General features: G+C 36.7%; 1 protein-coding gene across 3 annotated transcripts in view; it reads left to right on the top strand.

Annotated features, from left to right (window-relative positions):
- Far1 (fatty acyl-CoA reductase 1) overlaps nt 1-17510 on the top strand; it is a 57799-nt gene that overhangs the window by 588 nt on the left and 39701 nt on the right. Inside the window, exon 1 of one of the 3 annotated variants that reach the window (XM_033764130.1) lies at nt 14065-14285. The exons of the other annotated variants lie outside the window; for them this stretch is intronic. The gene's annotated coding sequence lies outside the window, so the exon portion shown is untranslated. Of the gene's footprint in view, nt 1-14064; nt 14286-17510 lie in introns of those variants that run through there. 3 annotated transcript variants of the gene reach the window in all.

The following is a 17510-nucleotide window of genomic DNA, read 5'->3' as shown; positions in this document are numbered from 1 at the left end:
GGTGGTTAACGGGGAGCAGGCTCGCGTGCGGAGGGAGGGGAGCGGCAAACGGAGGCCTGCGTGGGGAGGGTTCCGGTTGCTGGGGAGGAAGAGAGTGATGGGGAGAGGTGATGCTCCGAATAGTGTGTCCAGGCAGAAGGCTGAGGACTGCTTTCTCGGAAGTAGGCGTCAGTAGGGGTCAGGGGAAAATTAGCGGGGAGCCGAGGGAGAGTAGGCTTGGGATTTGAAGGTAAAGGTTTCTGGAGCCTGGGGACACTTGGATCTGGAGCGAGAGGCGCGCCTTCTGAAACCGGAAGGTGACTTGGGGCGCAGGTTTTAGCGGTAGTGTGGAGGTGGACGCTCACTAGGAGGCGTTATTTGGCCTGTTAGAAAGTACACACCGAGTAAGTGAGGTAGATTTATGTATGACAGGTGAAGGCTGTGAATCTTTTATGAGCAGTTGGGCGAGAACAGAGTTGTGGGAAAAGCCACTGGTCAGAGCCAGATTCATAGGTTCATTCAGTACTCTTGAAGGGCCCATCCCTCTGATTTGTTAATTCTCAGTACTAAAACTGATCTCCCTTTCAGTTATGTGACAGTGCATTAGTTTTGCCTTAGGAGCACACAGAGTTGGTCTCTCAGGAAAGAAACTGGCATAGTTTGCTTTTGATGGGATGGCAGTAATAGCTTATTAGTTCTTTACATTTTAAAAAAAGAATATGTTTAAAGGCAGCATGATAGTCTTGGAAAAATCTGCCCTGTAGGGAAGTTTCTTAATTACCTTGTTGAGTATGTGTAATACAGCATAAAAATGATGCAAGATCTTTTAGGATGGAATAGAATTAATGTATACTTACAGTCCTGTTATTCTATAGGATCAGTCTTTTTGATACAGTGGGATTTCATTATGTGTTTCCTGAGAGACTTCTCAGCCTTGAGAAGAGTTTTGTGACTAAATAGCACAACATTATTTTCACTCAGGAAGGAAAGACACAATCGCTTCTCGGCCTTTTGGCTAAGATCAAGTGTAGGAAGGAAAGACATGATGTTTGCGTACCACTACTACTGCCTTTCTGTTGGAAGTTTTCAGACTCTTCATTTTTGGGGTGTGGGCAGAGGATGGGGAAGAGGAGAGGTGGATGGAAAGGTGGCCCATTGCCACATTGCCTGCAGATTTAAATGGCAGAGTTAATTGATGTTGGCGAATAGGACAAAAGGATTGTGAAAAGTTGTGTTGCCAAGGACAAAAACCAAAGAGCAGTTGTATAGGATGTTTCCTTGTTCACTAGATGAACAATACATTATAAATAATGGATCATGCTTTGGGATGTAGAAATAATTTTGTGGAAGTTTTTTTTTCTTGGTGTTTCTGTGATCACGTTACTTTTAGTACAACAGTACCTACTTGCTGAGGTCTCTTGGAGCAGAGAAATAAACTAATTGGTGTGGAGTTAATTAGGGAAGATTTCCTTAAAAAGGTGAGTTTTGAGCCATTATTTGAACTAAGAGTTAGGGTATGGATTATTGAAAGACAAGAATGACAGTCCAGTAGTTGGACATAGTATAAACAACTATGGGCAAGAATCACAAATGAAAAAATGTTTTTTAAAGAGAATTGCAGATTTGAGTGAACACTTAGCATTGAGGGAATCATCTAAACATACTGCAACTTAGTTGGTAAATGATAATTCTTTGTGCTAATTAGGAGAAAATTAGATCACTTGGGTTGAAATAGGCAGTAAAGTACACGAAATACTTTTGATAAGACAGTATTGTGAAAATAAGTAATCAAGAAGTACATCTGATAGTCTTAACAATACTCAGAAATATTTTTGAGTCATACTAGATCATACTGATTGGTAATAGCAAAATTTACTAGGTGCTGTTTTGTGTCAGACACTGTTTTGAGCTTTCCACGTAGCATCATCTTTTGATTATTTGTACATTAGAGATGAAGGACCTGAGATTCAGAGACATTTAGCTGGCCCAAAGTTACACAGCTAGTAAGTGGCAGGTTGGGATTGGTTAAGTCAGCCAGTAAGCCTTAATTGAGCATGTGCTCGATGCCAGGCCCTGTGCTAACTACTGGGAACTCAATAGTTGACAAAATCCAAAGATCAGGCCTGAACAATTTTTAAGATTGTTAAAGGCCAGCTAGTTTAGATACGGAGGAGTAAGTTGTTTCAAGAAACTTATCGTCCATAGAATTTTAAGGAAGAAGGAAGTGTTCAGCAACAAACTACATATTTAGCTGATAGACTCAAAAGAACACTGAGAAGAAAATAGTGAGTTAAGCACAAAAGAAATATACATGTAGTCTCAAGACTGGATGAAAGACATTAAGATATGGATTAGTAATCATGCTTAGTGACAAGTACTTTATACAAATTTAAGTATTTGGCTAATACTTATGATCAAATTCATAGGAAAGATGATAGTGGGGCCTCTTATAATGTCTTAATCATTGGCTAGAAAGATTCTAAGTGATTTTAAAATGCTTGTACTTTTCATTAACAAATTTCCTAGAATGAGCATTACTATTTTTATAATTAGAGGGTAAAAATCATTCAGCAGAAATGAGCTGTCAGGGGATACGTGGTTCTGAACCTGGGGTGAGAGAAAAGATGATCTTTTAGTGTTTGCTCCATATGGGCCATTGTATTAGGGCTGCTTTCCTGTTGGAAATGTCTGGGTTGTTAATTGGTAGGAATTGAAGCCATGTATACTGAAAGATGGTATTTGCTTAATCTGGAGGATCAGATTACTAAAGTAACCTCAATTGAAGTGATAGGTCTTGACCCATCTAAACATTTGTTTTCTTAGAGTTTAAGGTAAAAAGAAAAGGAACCATTCATAGAATGGAGTCATTTTAACTGTTTCTTTTGGCCTTGTAGCCTCCTTCTATTCCTGTGTATTGTTACCATAGTTCCCTCTTTAGTAAGTTTGTAATGGGCCTCAGAGTTTCAGTTCATTAAAGCAGTATGAAAGTACTGAATTTTGAACTGATCAACTTAAGCATTTAGAAATTCATCACTGTTTTCTGTTCCCAATTTGAAGAACAGAAAATAAGCTTTTCAGCTAGGCCTAGTAGCAAATACCTGTAATCCCGTCTACCCAGGAGACTAAGACAGGAGAATCTCAAGTTTTGAGGGCAGCCAGGGCAATTTAGCAAGGCATTGTCAGTGCTCCTTAGGTTTAGTCGTTAGTGCAGGGTGAAACAAAAGAAAATAAGCCTTTCTTACTAAATATTCCTAAGGAAACTAGTAAAGATTTGCCTTTGGATCTGTACCAACTGATTCCAGTCTCCTAAATACAGAGGAAAGTACTTTGCAAATCAGTGTTTGTTTATATATTTATTTTGCTGTACTAGGGATTGAACCCAGAGTCTTTGCCACTGAGCCACACCCCTAGTCCTTTTTCATTTTTTATTTTGAGACAGAGTCTCTCTGAGTACCTAGCTGAAGTTGCCTGGGCTGGGCTTGAACTTGAGATCCTCTTGCCTCAGCTTCCTAGAAGGCTGGGATTATAAGCATGTGCCACCATATCAGGCTTCTAATTTTTGTTTTAATTTTATTTTGCCCATAGGGCTTATGAGAAAAAAACTTAATGTGATTTCTGTTTCATGTAGGCATTATATTGCATTCCTTAAGTGATATTAAATTTTTATATAATTCTCTTGTGTGTGTCCCATTTTACAGATGATGAGAATGAAATTTAGAGAAATTAGTAACTTTCTGAGGGTCTGAGTGCCAAGTTGGCAGAGCTAGCATTCAAACCTTGTTTTGTCTAACTCCAAAATTTATGAAACAAGTAACAAGGATTTGTTAATTCCTGAAAAAAAATGCCACATAATGAGGTATTTTGTAACTATTTGTTACTTTAGAAGTGGGATTCTGGGCGGGCAATTTAGCTCAGGGGTTCCACTGCCTGCCTGGCAAGTACAAGGTCCAGAGTTTGATCCCTGGTACCAAAAAAAAAAAAAAAAAGTGGGATTCTTGGTCCTACTTTTGTGCCTTGTGACATTGCCTCTAAGCGATACTGATTTTAACATGCTTTATAGGGTACATTATATTACATTTTCTTGCTTTAGAGATGTACATGGTCTGATTAAAAATATGGTGAATAAAAAAATTTAAAAAAATTTATTAAAGACACATTACCATTAAAGTACCCCCCCCCGCACTTCAAATACACTTACTACATCACTCTTACTACTTTCTGAAGCAGTTCTGGAAGTCCTTTCACGAGTGTCTTTAGCTGCACTATCATAGCTGCTTTGATGTTCTGTATTGATTGAAAATATTTACTGTTCATGGTCATTTTGACTCTACAAAGAGCCAGAAATTGCACAGTTCGGGTGAGTAAGATGGTTGGGGACACACTAATGGTTTTTATGAGTTGCCTTTCCATTGGGTGACACCTGGCATCAGCGTTCGCCATGTTTTTGGTCACATTTTAAGGATGCTCACAGAAGGCTTCTACAGCTGCTTCAGAAGGTGGCAAGAATGAAGAAAGGGAAAGTGTTTTGAATGACAATGTGTCTCTTAGCTGTAGTAATTTTTAAACGTTCACCATGTGAGTACACTTTGTATATCTTTACATTTTAGTATTTTTTTGAAGTAGAGATTTATTTTACAATGTCTGTTTCAAAATGTTTATGAAATACTGTGCCTTGAAGTAATGTCTCAGAACTGAGGAAGTAGAGTAGGTTCATACAGCTTTCATATATAACTTTTCATATACCTAGTTTAACAGTTTGTTTTGTTCACTTTCCTCCCAGTCTCTCCCCCTTTACTTATCCTATTATTTTTAAAAAACATGACATAATATAAAATTGAACCATATATTAATAGCTTGTTTTCTTTAATTAATATTGTGGTATAGAAAAGCATCATAGAAAATTCACATTAAATTATGAATCAGCAGATTTGACTTAATTTTGGTTTTGTTAGCAACTTGGTGTGTATCTTTAGACAAGTCACTTCCCCTTCTCTGGGCTTTAATTTCCTCATCTGCTAAAGTGGGGGGGAGGAGGGAAACATTTAAGCCAGTTGAACTTGTACAAGCGCCTTTTTGTTTGTTTGTTTTTTGAGATAGGATCTTGCTTTGTGGTGCAGGCTGGCCTTGAACTCTAAGTGGTCTTCCTGCCTCAGCTTCCTGAGTGCTGCTGGGATTACAGGCATGTGCCTCTTTGCCTGGCTGTTGCCTTCTTTTTATTAAAAACACTCATGTTTTAGATACTAGATAATTTGTTTTGTCCTTTCTCTTCTCCCTGTCTTCCTTCCCTGTCATTTTTGGGCATGGTGGGATTCTTAGTTTATTAGATGGAGTGATTTTTGGTATCGTATATTTATTGAAACAGGATGTCTTAGAACACAGGTATCCATCAAATTGTTAATGAATGAATGAATGCGTATTTTGTCTGAGATAATAAAAAAGACATAAGTAATGTATACTCAAAGAGCTGACAAAAGGCTGGGAATGTAGCTCAGTGAATGTGCTAGGGACCCACTAGCTAGAATATTCTTATTCTTTATGGGTGTGTACAATCAGCTTTCAGGTAAGTCATTTTTAAACTTTAAGTCATAACTCTTTTGTGTCCTTTGCCATGTGTTTAACTTTAGTGTTAACCATTTGATGATTAAGATTATTTTGAAATATCTACTTAAGAATGTGGTATTGTTATTAAGCCCTCTAACCAACCCTGAAATCATTCGTTCATTTATTCATTTCGCAGTACTAGAAATTGGACCACACACACAAGCACACAAATACTGTAAATAAGTGTGGCAGACATGTGAGCTACTTTCATGATTTATTCGCATCTACAAATGTCCATAATTTGAAGTTTGTTCATGTCTGTGAAAGTTTGCAACTTGAATGTTCATAAGAGTTAGGAACTTACAGTATCTACTTTAGGAATATAGTATTGTTGTTAAGTCTTGCCTTTCTAGCCAAACCTGAAGTCATTCATTCATTCATTCATTTTGCAGTACTAGAGATTGGGCCCAGGGCCTTGTACATGCTAGGCAAGTGCTCTGCCATAGATCTCCATCCACAGCTCCAAAATACCTGCTCTATATAACTATATTTCATGAAATTGTCAGGAATGTTGGCATGGTAGTTCAGGGGAAATCCTGAGGTTTAAGGAATTCATAATCATTATATCTGATTATGAGGTATTCTGATGAGAATAAAGTTTTCAAGTATATTTAATAATGCAGAAATTATAAATTTCTGGAACCTCTCTGAAAATCTCTTCAAAGCTTTGTTGTCCTTCTTTAGGAAGATATACACACACATTTAATTTTTAATAAAATTGTAGAGGTTTACTGAGACTGAGAACTAGTCATACCTAAAGGGCCTGTGGACCCTGCTTTAATAATTTCATTATTTAATATGTAGGCAAAAAGCATACTGCTGAAATTCAATTAAATTTTATGTATTGTGTTTACTTTTTACAGATTTTTTCTTTTCTTTTGGTACCGGGGATGGAACTCAGGACCTTGCACTTGCAAGGCAAGTGACAGCACCACTGAGCTAAATCCCAGGTCCCACTTTTTACAGATTTTTAAAAATAGGAATGATAAAATTATGAAGCTTATTGTGCAAATGCCTGATTTTAAAACATTAGATCAATTGTTGATTGGCTTCTTGGGGACAAATAACCTATATCCAGTTTAATATGTAGGAACGATTTTACAAAAGATTTTGGAATAGGTGTATGGTACTTTATAGCATAGATGCTGCCCATCCTGAATTGATGTAAATGGAATATATAAGAATAAATAACTGCATAAATACCTTTTTTTCTTAAGGGCAAAGGAAAAAGTTTTTTTTTCCCTACCTGTCTTGCCCTAAAGTAGTTGTAAATTATGGAGGAAAGGATCTGTTAATTTTTTCTCATCTGTATTGAAATAACTTTTTTTTTTGTACTTTTGAATCAAACTCAGGACCTTTTGCTTTCAATCCAGTGGAACTGGATTGAAATAACTTTGAATAAAGCAGTTTGCATTTACTTTGAAGAACGATCTTAAATGAGTTTCTTAGAATGTGTGTTTTTAAAAATTATTGCATTTAAAAATGTAATCGTCACAATGGTTATTAGCATAAGCAAGATCTTTAGGAGATAAGAATCAGATGAATTTGCTGGTAACAGGACATTTGACTCTGTGAGCAGTGTAAGACTGTTTGAAGATGATAAATATTAGGTAAATTGCTTTAAAGTGATAACCTTTGTGACCTGTTGGAGTTAATAATTCCCTAGATTAGGCAACAATTTACTCTTACATAGTAGAAATACAGACTTTGTTAGCCAGAAGATATAACAGTTGATAGAGCACCTCTTCGATTGATAGAGAGGTTAATTGACTTGCCCAAGATCACTTGGTTATGACAGCCCCAACACTGAATTTATTACTATTAATTTGTTACTTGTTAAATTTTTTCAACTTACTTATTTCGGTTTTCTTTACATTCTCGAACTCAGTAGCCAGAAAAGGAAGTAACTAACCACCAGGGGTTTTAGCACTGTGACTTTGATAAATAGACTAAGAATTCATTGACTTTTTATACTCTGTTTTCACTTTGCCATACCTGTTTTGCCCCATCTTTGATGTAATAACCCACAGTTACAAGACTTTATTAGGCTAGACTTAAGATCTTAATTCCCTACCAAAGTTGAAAACCTAATGAGAATTCAGGAAATCATCAGATATTTCTCTTCTCATTTTTATACCTTTCTGAGCTGATTCTTGCCTGAGCATTTAGTCGCATGGTGTGTGTATGAACTTGGCAAAGTTTTAAAGAGAAACTAGGAAAGGACCTTTGAGAAGAGGTTTTGATATGGGATTTAGCCCTTTTAAGACATTCCTGAAAGCTGTTCTTTCTCACTCAAAATTAGAGACTGGAAGAGGCCATTGACATCCACATTCAAAGAAGTTATTACTACTTAGGCAACTGATCCTACTTTGAGTTTCTCTACTGCATTTAGTTGCTATGGCCAGTTGGTCAGAAGTCTGGTCCCTATATTAGTGACCCCACCCACCCAAGCTTTTTAAATCTCATAATTTTAGTTAGAACTTTTAGTTAGTGATTTCTGCTATCTAGTGGAATAAAAATAATTACCAAGATACAGATTTTTTGTTTTTGTTTTTGTCAATCAGGTATAGATGGTTCCTAATTGAAGCACAGAATCTATTATCTTAAAGTTTAGACTACTTAGAAAACCAAAGGTGCGCTTTTACAGTATATTCTTTGCAGACTTAATAAAATAAATAAGTTGATAATAATGAAGCCAAACTAATGGGACTTTTAATTAAAAGCAAGAATAATGGTACAATTGAAAACCATGCCTAGCTAAAGGCAATATAACTTAACTGATGATGAATGTATCTCTTCAAAATTCAGAATTACAGCTTTTGAGTGTACTAGTGGGAGCTTTGCAGCATTTCTAGTAGCAGTAACATAACTTTTGAGTACAAATTGAAGTCTTTGGTATATTCTAGTAATATATTTTTTCTATTCTTGTAACTAGTTTAATAGATTATTCAAATAATCTTACAGATCAAAGAAAGATTACGCTTTCTAAATCACTTATCAGGAGATTGGGCCCATGTTTTGAGTCATTACCTTAGTAGCCTGATAGAATGAATGATCATGATCACTTTATGAGCTTTGTTTCCCCAGCTATTCTGGGGGATTTGTGAAAGGCAGGACATAAAGAGTGTTCAGTGAGTTTCTTTACCAGGACATTTTATAGTTTCTGTTACGCTAATGTATTTACCCAATCTGGTTGGGTATAATTTCTCAGCTTTGTATACCAGGCATGCTTCCTTGGAGGACTGAATGAAGCCTGTTTTTAGGTGTAGCCTTGAAAACAGATTCATAAGGTAGTATAAGAAAGTGACACACACAAGTAGGATTGACAGTGTACAAGAGTTAACTCCTTCTGTAATCCACAAAATACTCAATTCTACCTTCTTTTAAATGGTATTTTAATATTCATGAATAGGATTTTACAGGTTTTAATTAGTCTGTTTTAAGTAGACACATAATTAGTAATTTGCCTAAGTCAGTTTTGGGATAAACTTTACTTAGTCTACATGTAGTTTTCAGGGTAAACATGGTACGTTTTCCTGTAACATTTTTACTGGATAATTTGAAATATTTTTATATTAATCTTATGTTATGGACAATAGACAATTCCTAAATTTTTAAGCAAAATAGAATATTCAATTTTGCTATGTTGGCAGAGTTTGAAAAGCTCTGTCTTTGGTAAGATCTAAAATGTTTAGAATACCTTCATGTATTAAACACTTTCACTCTGAGTGTGAAGATATTAAGATTTCAGAAAAGATTAGGATAAAACCATTTTTATCAAAGTAAGGAGAATATAAGCATAATAGTTTATTTAAAGAACTGCATGTCTAAGTTAAGGGAAATACTTAACAAAATTATTTTCATCCTGAAATGGAATTTAATACATTTTTCCAAGTAGCGACTCCCCCATCTAAGTAATGTAGTTAATTGATATAACTGTTTACATTTTTCTTTTAGATGGCTCTTCCTGCTTACTATTCTGTACTACCAACCTGTGTATAACAAAACTATAACCCTTATGTAGGCTTTACACTAATTACCTTACTGATACAGGCCTTGAGCTCGAAAACAGAAACAAAAAACTGGCTATTACTGAAAAAGAGATGTTCTGGTCAGCAGAGAATTTAGGTATTTCCTCTCTCATGGAGTAGAACTTCACTTTTCAAGATGTCTTTGTGTTTGATCTTCACATTACTCAAAAAAATCTTGAGTCTGACTTTCCTCATTGTCTAACATTTCCTAGGATAATAATATCCTAGAAGTATTTTAGTTCTTAGGAAAGTTACCATGCAATTGGAATAACATCAGTATATAAAATAGTTGCATTGTGGCCTAAGAACTATCAAGAAGTACCTTAGACATTGGAAAAAATAGTTGAATATTGCTCTACCAAAGCCTGTGTAGGAAAACAGAGTGGTCATTATATCTCCTTCAATGGGTGCTTACAACAGAGTTGGACACTAGCATCTTTTATTGGAAAAAGAAATGTTAACTAAGATGCTAGAACTATTGTTTGTGGAAAAATGCCTGAGAAGCCTTAATTTTTGAAAAAGGGACTCACTGTTCTTAACAGCTAGAATATGGTAAATAGATTGTACACTTTGTATTTTTTTATTTGTTGCTTATAACTTTGAGAGAAAATTTTCTTTTACATTGAACTATAATAAAAAATTTCATCCAAAATGTGTTTTAAAACATCACCTACATGATAAATATGTAGTTTTATTTGTTATTTAAAAAATTGTATAGTTACCAAAGTGTAGTAGAAAAAATATGAATAGACCATTGGTCCTCCAGGCAGTTTTTTCAGAAAGAAAATCCTGAGATCCCTTGAGGAATGGAGAAGTATCCTAGTGAGATCCCTTGACTTCTTCACAGAGATCCAGGGACTCTTTTAGGTCAGACTCGGATCTTTTGACCTTGAGTCCATGATCTTTTTGGTTTTGGGGATACCAGGGTTAGTTTTGCATTGTGGGAGAACATATAGTATACCAAAGATTAGTTTGCACTACGAGACAGTACTTGACTTTAGGTTTACAGTGGCATCTACTGCAGTTTTAAAAAATTTTCCCTTGCAGGGTATTGTGGTGCATGCCTGTAGGTCCAGCATTTAGGCGAACAAGGCTAGAGGATTGCTGTGAGTTCTAGGCCAGTCTAGACTAAATAGTAAGACTCTGTCTCCAAACAACCACAAAACAAGTAAATAAAGTAAAATAAAATAAAATTTTTTTCTGTCATACTGAGGATTGAATCCAGGGCCTCAAGCATAGTAGACCAAGGTTCCACCATTGAGCTATATCCCCAGGCCACTCAGCTGCAGTTTTAGTGGTAGCTGGCACTGATGATAATACTACAGGGAATGTGAATACTGACTAGTTCTCAGAACTCAGTGGTATTAAGATTCTTTCTTTCTTGCTTTCTTGGCTTTTTGAGACAGGGTCTCACTATGTAGTTGAGACTGACCCAGAACTCACTGTGTAGCTCAGGCTGGTCCTGAACTCACAGCGTTCCTCCTGCCTTAGCCTCCTGAGTGCTGGGATTACAGGTATGCGCCACCATGCCCAGTTTAAGATTCTGTTTCTTCATTTCTTTTGCTTGCGTACTGAACTGCAAAAAACTGTTGGCTAAATTGACCAGAGGAATCTCAAAGTCAGAGCCAAATAGCTTGACGTGGATCTAACATTGAAAAGCCGTTCAGGTGTGCCCATCCTGAGGTAGATTTATATATCTCCTTAAATCTGGGCTATCTTCAAACCTCTTATAATCAGTAGAAAATGACAGAAGTTGTACTGTGTGACTTCCAAGATTAGTTCAGAAAAGGGGAGAGAGCTGTGTAGTTACTAGGATTCTGATCTACATTAGCAGCTTCCTAAGCTATGTAATTAGCCTGAGGTTATCATGCTTTACACTTGATCTTAGCCAAAAGGCCGAGAAGCGATTATCATGCTTTATAAAGGATCCCCAACTACCTCACTGGGAGAGGCAAAAGGTGGAGTCTGCAGAGTTGTAACTGTTCAGCCAGTGTTGCTTAGCAGAGCCCTTTTCCAGATTTCTGACTTACAAAAATTGTGAGAGAATTAAGTGACTTTTATGATTAGAAGACAGTGCATTTTAGAGTCATTTTTAGTGATAAATAAGCAGAATACTATTTTTCTTAAATGTGCTGCTACATACTAACACTTCACAATTTACAAATATACCCTCAGTAAATGTACATAAGCCCAGTGACTTGTTCTGAGATCTAAACACATACCTTTTTTTGACCTTTTGTTCATATATAGTTTTTTTCCTATACCCATTTTGAAAAAACATCCCATTTGTTTTAATGGAGAGTATTTTTGTAACTGCTGTCTTCCTGTGCATTGAAAAGGATTCATAATGTATTTATTGACATAAAAGCATATTCATCATTAGAAGGCCTTCTGCTCTGTATCCTATTTGGTCACTGTGGTATGTAGCCGCCTATTGGTTTCCACAACTTGGCTCTTTAAGACAGCAAAATTATTGTTTCTTGGTTCTATAGGCCAGCAGTATAAAATCAAGGTGTTTGCAGGCATGGACCGCCTCTGAAATGTAAACCTTTGGAGAAGTTGTTATGACGTATCTAGGTGTCCCCCCAAAGCCTCGTTTGGTCATAGGTGGGGCTTTTCAGAGGTGGCTGCATCTAGAGTATATAAAACTAGGGTTGATTCACAGTGTGATGCTAAGATTAAAGGTGCCCCATCCTGGGTGTGAGTACTACTGCCCTAAGGGTGGGTGGCCTGGATAAAATATCAGGAACAGGAAGAAGGCTGCTGTTGGCATTGCTTGTCCCTTGTCACTTGGTGCTTGCTGCCTTGCTGCCTTCTGCGATTCCCCTCTGCCATGCCACCCTGTCTTATAGCCAGCCAGCAATGGACTGAAACTTCTATAAACTGTGGGCCAAATAAACTTCTCCTTTAACCCTGGGTGTTGGCTATTTTTTTCTCAGCAATGAGAAAAGGACCAAGAAGTCCTTCTTTGCCTCTTCTACTTTCTTTGCTGGGAGTCTTTGTTCTCTGACATGGTTTCTCTTGTATGAGAAATCCAAAGTATAAATAAGGAGCAAAATAGCAGATAGATACTAGGAAGTAGGATGAACTTTTTCAAACAGAAAGAGGAATATGAAATGGGGGGAGGGGAAAGGGAAAGGGAGAAAAGAATTGAAGGATAAAACAGAAACAGAGCTTTTGCAAATGGGGGAGGGGAAGAAGGCTTAGAGGGGATGGGGACATAACAACAACAAAAAAAGAATTAAGATGTGTTATGTACATGATGAATGTGAGCATTAGGTAGTGCACAGATGTACTAATAAAGAGAAAAGTAACGTCAAATAACATTTAAAAGAAAGAATTCCAAATCATTGTTTGGAACAGGGGTTGGCAAATTATGGCCTGCAGGCTGATTTTTGAAGGTTTATTGGAACATAGCCACACCCATTCATTTATTTATTGTCCATGGTTGCTGTCTTATTCCGTTTTGCATTACTGTAATGAAATACCTGAGGCAGGATAACTTTGTAAAGAAAAGGAGCTAATTTGGCTCACATTTCTTGAAGTTCAGAGCGCTGTGTCTGTGATGACCTCGTTGTTGACAGAGTCTCACAGTGGGTCAAGGGATCACATGGCAAGAGACAGGAAGCCATGTGTGTGTGTATATCCTGTCCTCTTATCTTTCTTATAGAACCATCAGTACTCTGTCATACAGGCTTCGCCCTGATGATTTATCTAATCCTAATCACTTCCCAAATGTCTCCTCTCTAAACACTGTAGTTAGATTAGGTTTCCATTTCCTTATACTCATAATGAGTGTTAAATTCCTCCATGAGTTTTGGTGGGGACAAACCTTTTCAAACTATAGCAACTTCTTTAGGAGTTACTACTGAGCAGTGGACCATCAAACTGAAAATATTTACTAGTTAGTCCTTGTGGAAGAAAACTTTGCTCACTCTTGGTTCAGAGTATTTTGGAATTCTTTCTTTTAAATGTTATTTGACGTTACTTTTCTCTTTCTTTATTAGTACATCTGTGCACTACCTAATGCTCACATTCATCATGTACATAACACATCTTAATTCTTTTTTTGTTGTTGTTATGTCCCCATCCCTTCTAAGCCTTCTTCCCCTGCCCCATTTGCAAAAGCTGTTTCTGTTTTATCCTTCAATTCTTTTCTCCCTTTCCCTTTCCCCTCCCCCCATTTCGTATCCCTCTTTCTGTTTGAAAAAGTTCAACCTACTTCCTAGTATCTATCTGCTATTTTGCTCCTTATTTATACTTTGGATTTATCATACAAGAGAAGCCATGCAATATTTAAACTTGTATGTCTGGTTTATTTCACTTGATTTTTCTTTCCCTTTTTAACCCATAAAATGTAAGGGGTATTAAAAGATTGTTTACCTTAACTTTCTATCTTCTGTTTAAATTTCTTTCAGTACTCCTGCCAAGAGAGCTTCCACATGAGCTTCCTCATTTCCAGAGGCATAGGAAAATGAGATACATAGAATTATAAAATTATTGGCAAAACATCATTGCATATGGCTATTAAACAAATTGCAACTGCAAGTAAAAAGGATAGATGAAATATTTTATTCTTTGTCCGTTTGTTCACCCCATCATTTCCATTGATAGACTTTGACTTTGAATTTATTTTCATGCTAAAGGCAGAGAGGAACCAATTTTAATAGAAAGGTAAGTACACCCTACTTTCAGGTATTGTCAGAGGTTGTGCAAACTCAAAGGAATGGTTATATATTCATATTCATACTTTCAGATTTAGTGCTTAGTTTCCCTAAATTGTAGCAGCTAAAATGTTGAACTAAATTATTATGGCTTGTGTCTGGATGTCTCCCCAAAGACTCATGCAGTCTTTTTCAGTTGTTGAATCTGAATTGTGTGGTGCTGGGATTAAGGGTGTGTGATTACTAAACCACTACATGAGAGTGATTGGTTTGGTACCGCCCTCATCCTGGGAGTCTGGATGGGATAAAAGGAGCTGAAAGACACTGTTAAGGTCTCTTGATGCTTTTGTTGTTTTCTGCTGCCATGAACTGTTGCTCCTCTGCCACCCTGTCCTGGAGCCAGCCAGTTATGGACTGAAACTTCTACAGACTGTAAGCCAAATATACTTTTTCCCTTTAACTTTGGGTGTCAGGTATTTTATCTCAGCACTGACTGAAAACTAAAACATAAGTCTTTGCGAAGATCTTTTGTTGGCTACTCTGCAATAACAGTGCAGATAAATGGGTACAGGTAGAGCCAGTCTAGACTTCAGTACTATATTTGGTAGTTCTTTGTACTTTGCTACTTTTTGAACATGGTAAACATTCTCAGGAAATAGAAGAGAGATATATCCTGTATCAAGAAAGCTTTTGTACAAAGGGAGGGGAGGGGGCTGGAAGGGGGCAATGGGATAAAATAAAATAAAATTTAAAAAATCAACACTACGGGATGGAAGAATTTCTTCGCTTTCTATTGAGGAAGTAACTTCCTATGCAATTAAGCATCTCCTTTTTAATCTAAAAGGTTTTCCATCTAATAAAGAAATGAAACAAATTTAGTAAAGATTAGCAGAAAGACAACTAGTACCCTTTCTTCCCCTGGCATAATGCTATTCGTACTTTCATTTATCAAATTTCTCAAAACATTTACTAAGTACAGGTTATAATTGTTGTAAGAAGATCCTGGAGAATGGCTGAATGGGCAGGTGTGCTTTCAGATTCTTTTTGAAGCACCTTTTGATAATCTAGATTTTCTGTTTTACAAAAATACCAATTTTTAAAAATAAATAATGCATAGCCATAAAAATATGTTAAATATACAGTGTACAATATACTGTGAAAGGTAAGTACCCTTATCTCTGATCCATAGTACCTAATTCTCTCTGGAGGTAACCAGCCCTTCCAGTTTTTTAATATTCTGCCAGAATAATGTGTGTATGTGTGTGTGTTTGTGTGTGTGTGTGTGTGTGTGTGTGTGAGAGAGAGAGAGAGAAGAAGAAGAAGAAGAAGAGACTGGGGATGGAAAACAGGACCTTCACACTGAGGTACCTATCCATACGCCTCTGTCTTTTTTTTTTTTTTTTTTTTGAGACAGGGTCTTACTATGTAGTTCAATCTGTCCTTGACTCACTATGTAGCACTGGGCGGCCTTATACTCTCGCGTATCCATCTGCTCAGCTTCCTGAGTGCTGGAATTACAGACATTTGCCAACACACCTGGCTTTTCAGTCTTTTAGAGTGTTGGGATTATGAGAGTGCACCTGCATGCCCAGCTCAGAAATAATCTTATATGTATAAATATATGCATACATTTAAAAAATTATTTTTCCTTAAAAGAGGTATATTATCCAGTATCTCACATCTTGTTTTTAAAATTTTATCTTGAATACTATTCCTTATTATATGTTGAGACCCTTCATTCTGTTTTTAGATACAGAGTGTACTATCACAGGAACATGCCATTTTATCTACCTGTTACTCGATTGGTGGACTTTCAGGTTTACAGTCTTTTGCTGTTCAGTGTTGCAGAGAATGCATCATTTTACGCACATATAAGAATAGCTGCAGGTAAAATTTTAGAAATAGTTTCAGGGTCAAAGGTAGTGAGCATTTAAAGTTTGATAGATACTACCATATTGCTCCCATGAAGATTGAATTTCTGTTTCCTCTGTATATACTTTTATCACTTTTTTTGGTCTTTGCAAGTCTAGTAAGTGAAAAGTAGATATTTTAATTTGTATTTCTCTGAAATGTGGAAGTTTGGGCATCTTTAGAGGTATTTAAAGAGCTGTTTGTATTCTTGTTTACTTTTTATTTATATCTTTTGATCATCAAAATAATTGTTGTATTTATTAGATTATGTTTCAGAAATTGACCCTTTGTCTTTTATAGAATATGCTCTTTTCAGGCCCTTTAATGTGAAGGATGTGCGTGTGTGTACATACGGAATGTGAGAGATTAAATATTCTTGATAGTTTCTTTGTTCTTTTTCAGTTCTCTTAAGTAAAATAGATCATTACAGATTGTACAGTAACCTTGGTATTCTGGAAGAGTGAACCTTAACTAATCCTGGGAGGTAGGTCTACCCAGAAAGAGATCTTTCAGAAGTGAAGAATCTGAAACCCACCCTCGACCTATTGAATTGGAATCTGCATTTTTTATTTTTTTGTGTGTGTGCCAGGAATTGAACTTGGGCCTTTGCGCTGGCAGGTGACAGAACCACTGAGCCAAATCACTGGCCCAGAGTCTGCATTTTTAACAAGGTCTCTGTGTCCTTTTTGTGTACATTAATGTTTGGGAAGTGTTAATGGAAGGCCTCAGGTAAAAATATTGGAAGCTGACCTAGTGCTGTGCATCTCAGCTCTACCTGCTTATGAGGCTGAGGAGAAGGGTTGCAAATTTGAGGTCAGCCTGGGCAATTTATCAAGACTTTAGTCTCAAGAAATAATAAGAATTAAGGGTACACCTCAGAGGTAGAGTACCTGTAGGTTCAATCCTTAGTACCACCAGAAAAAAAAAAGAATTTTGAGGTCTGTGATTTTATGTGTGGAGGAACTGGAGCAGGGCCCTTGACAAGTGGGTTTATTTATCACTGGAATGTTTCGTTTGCAGAGAGTTCTTGGGGATTCATGATTTATTAGGGCTACAATCGAATTTCCACTAGTGACTGTCAGTTTAACGTCAGTTTCTTGAGAAAGCATGGCAAGAGGTAGGCAGATTTTTAGGAGTTTACCCAAGAAGGTAGAGTGTAGCCTTTAAGGCTGTGGGAAACCAGAGTGCATTCCAAGAACTGGGGCAGGATTTCAGGATCTTGGTTTAGGGCTGAAGGACCCTAAATGTTTGCTTTTAAGGGCCAGATGGGAAATATTTTAGGATTTGTGAGTTTCCCAATCTTTTTTTTTTTTTTTTTTTTTTT

Source organism: Fukomys damarensis, unplaced genomic scaffold, assembly GCF_012274545.1.
Source record: "Fukomys damarensis isolate Sample0158 unplaced genomic scaffold, DMR_v1.0_HiC HiC_scaffold_16, whole genome shotgun sequence".
Lineage (NCBI taxonomy): Eukaryota > Metazoa > Chordata > Mammalia > Rodentia > Bathyergidae > Fukomys > Fukomys damarensis.
The sequence above is the reverse complement of the archived record's forward strand: the minus strand, read 5'-3'. Positions and strand labels throughout refer to the sequence as shown.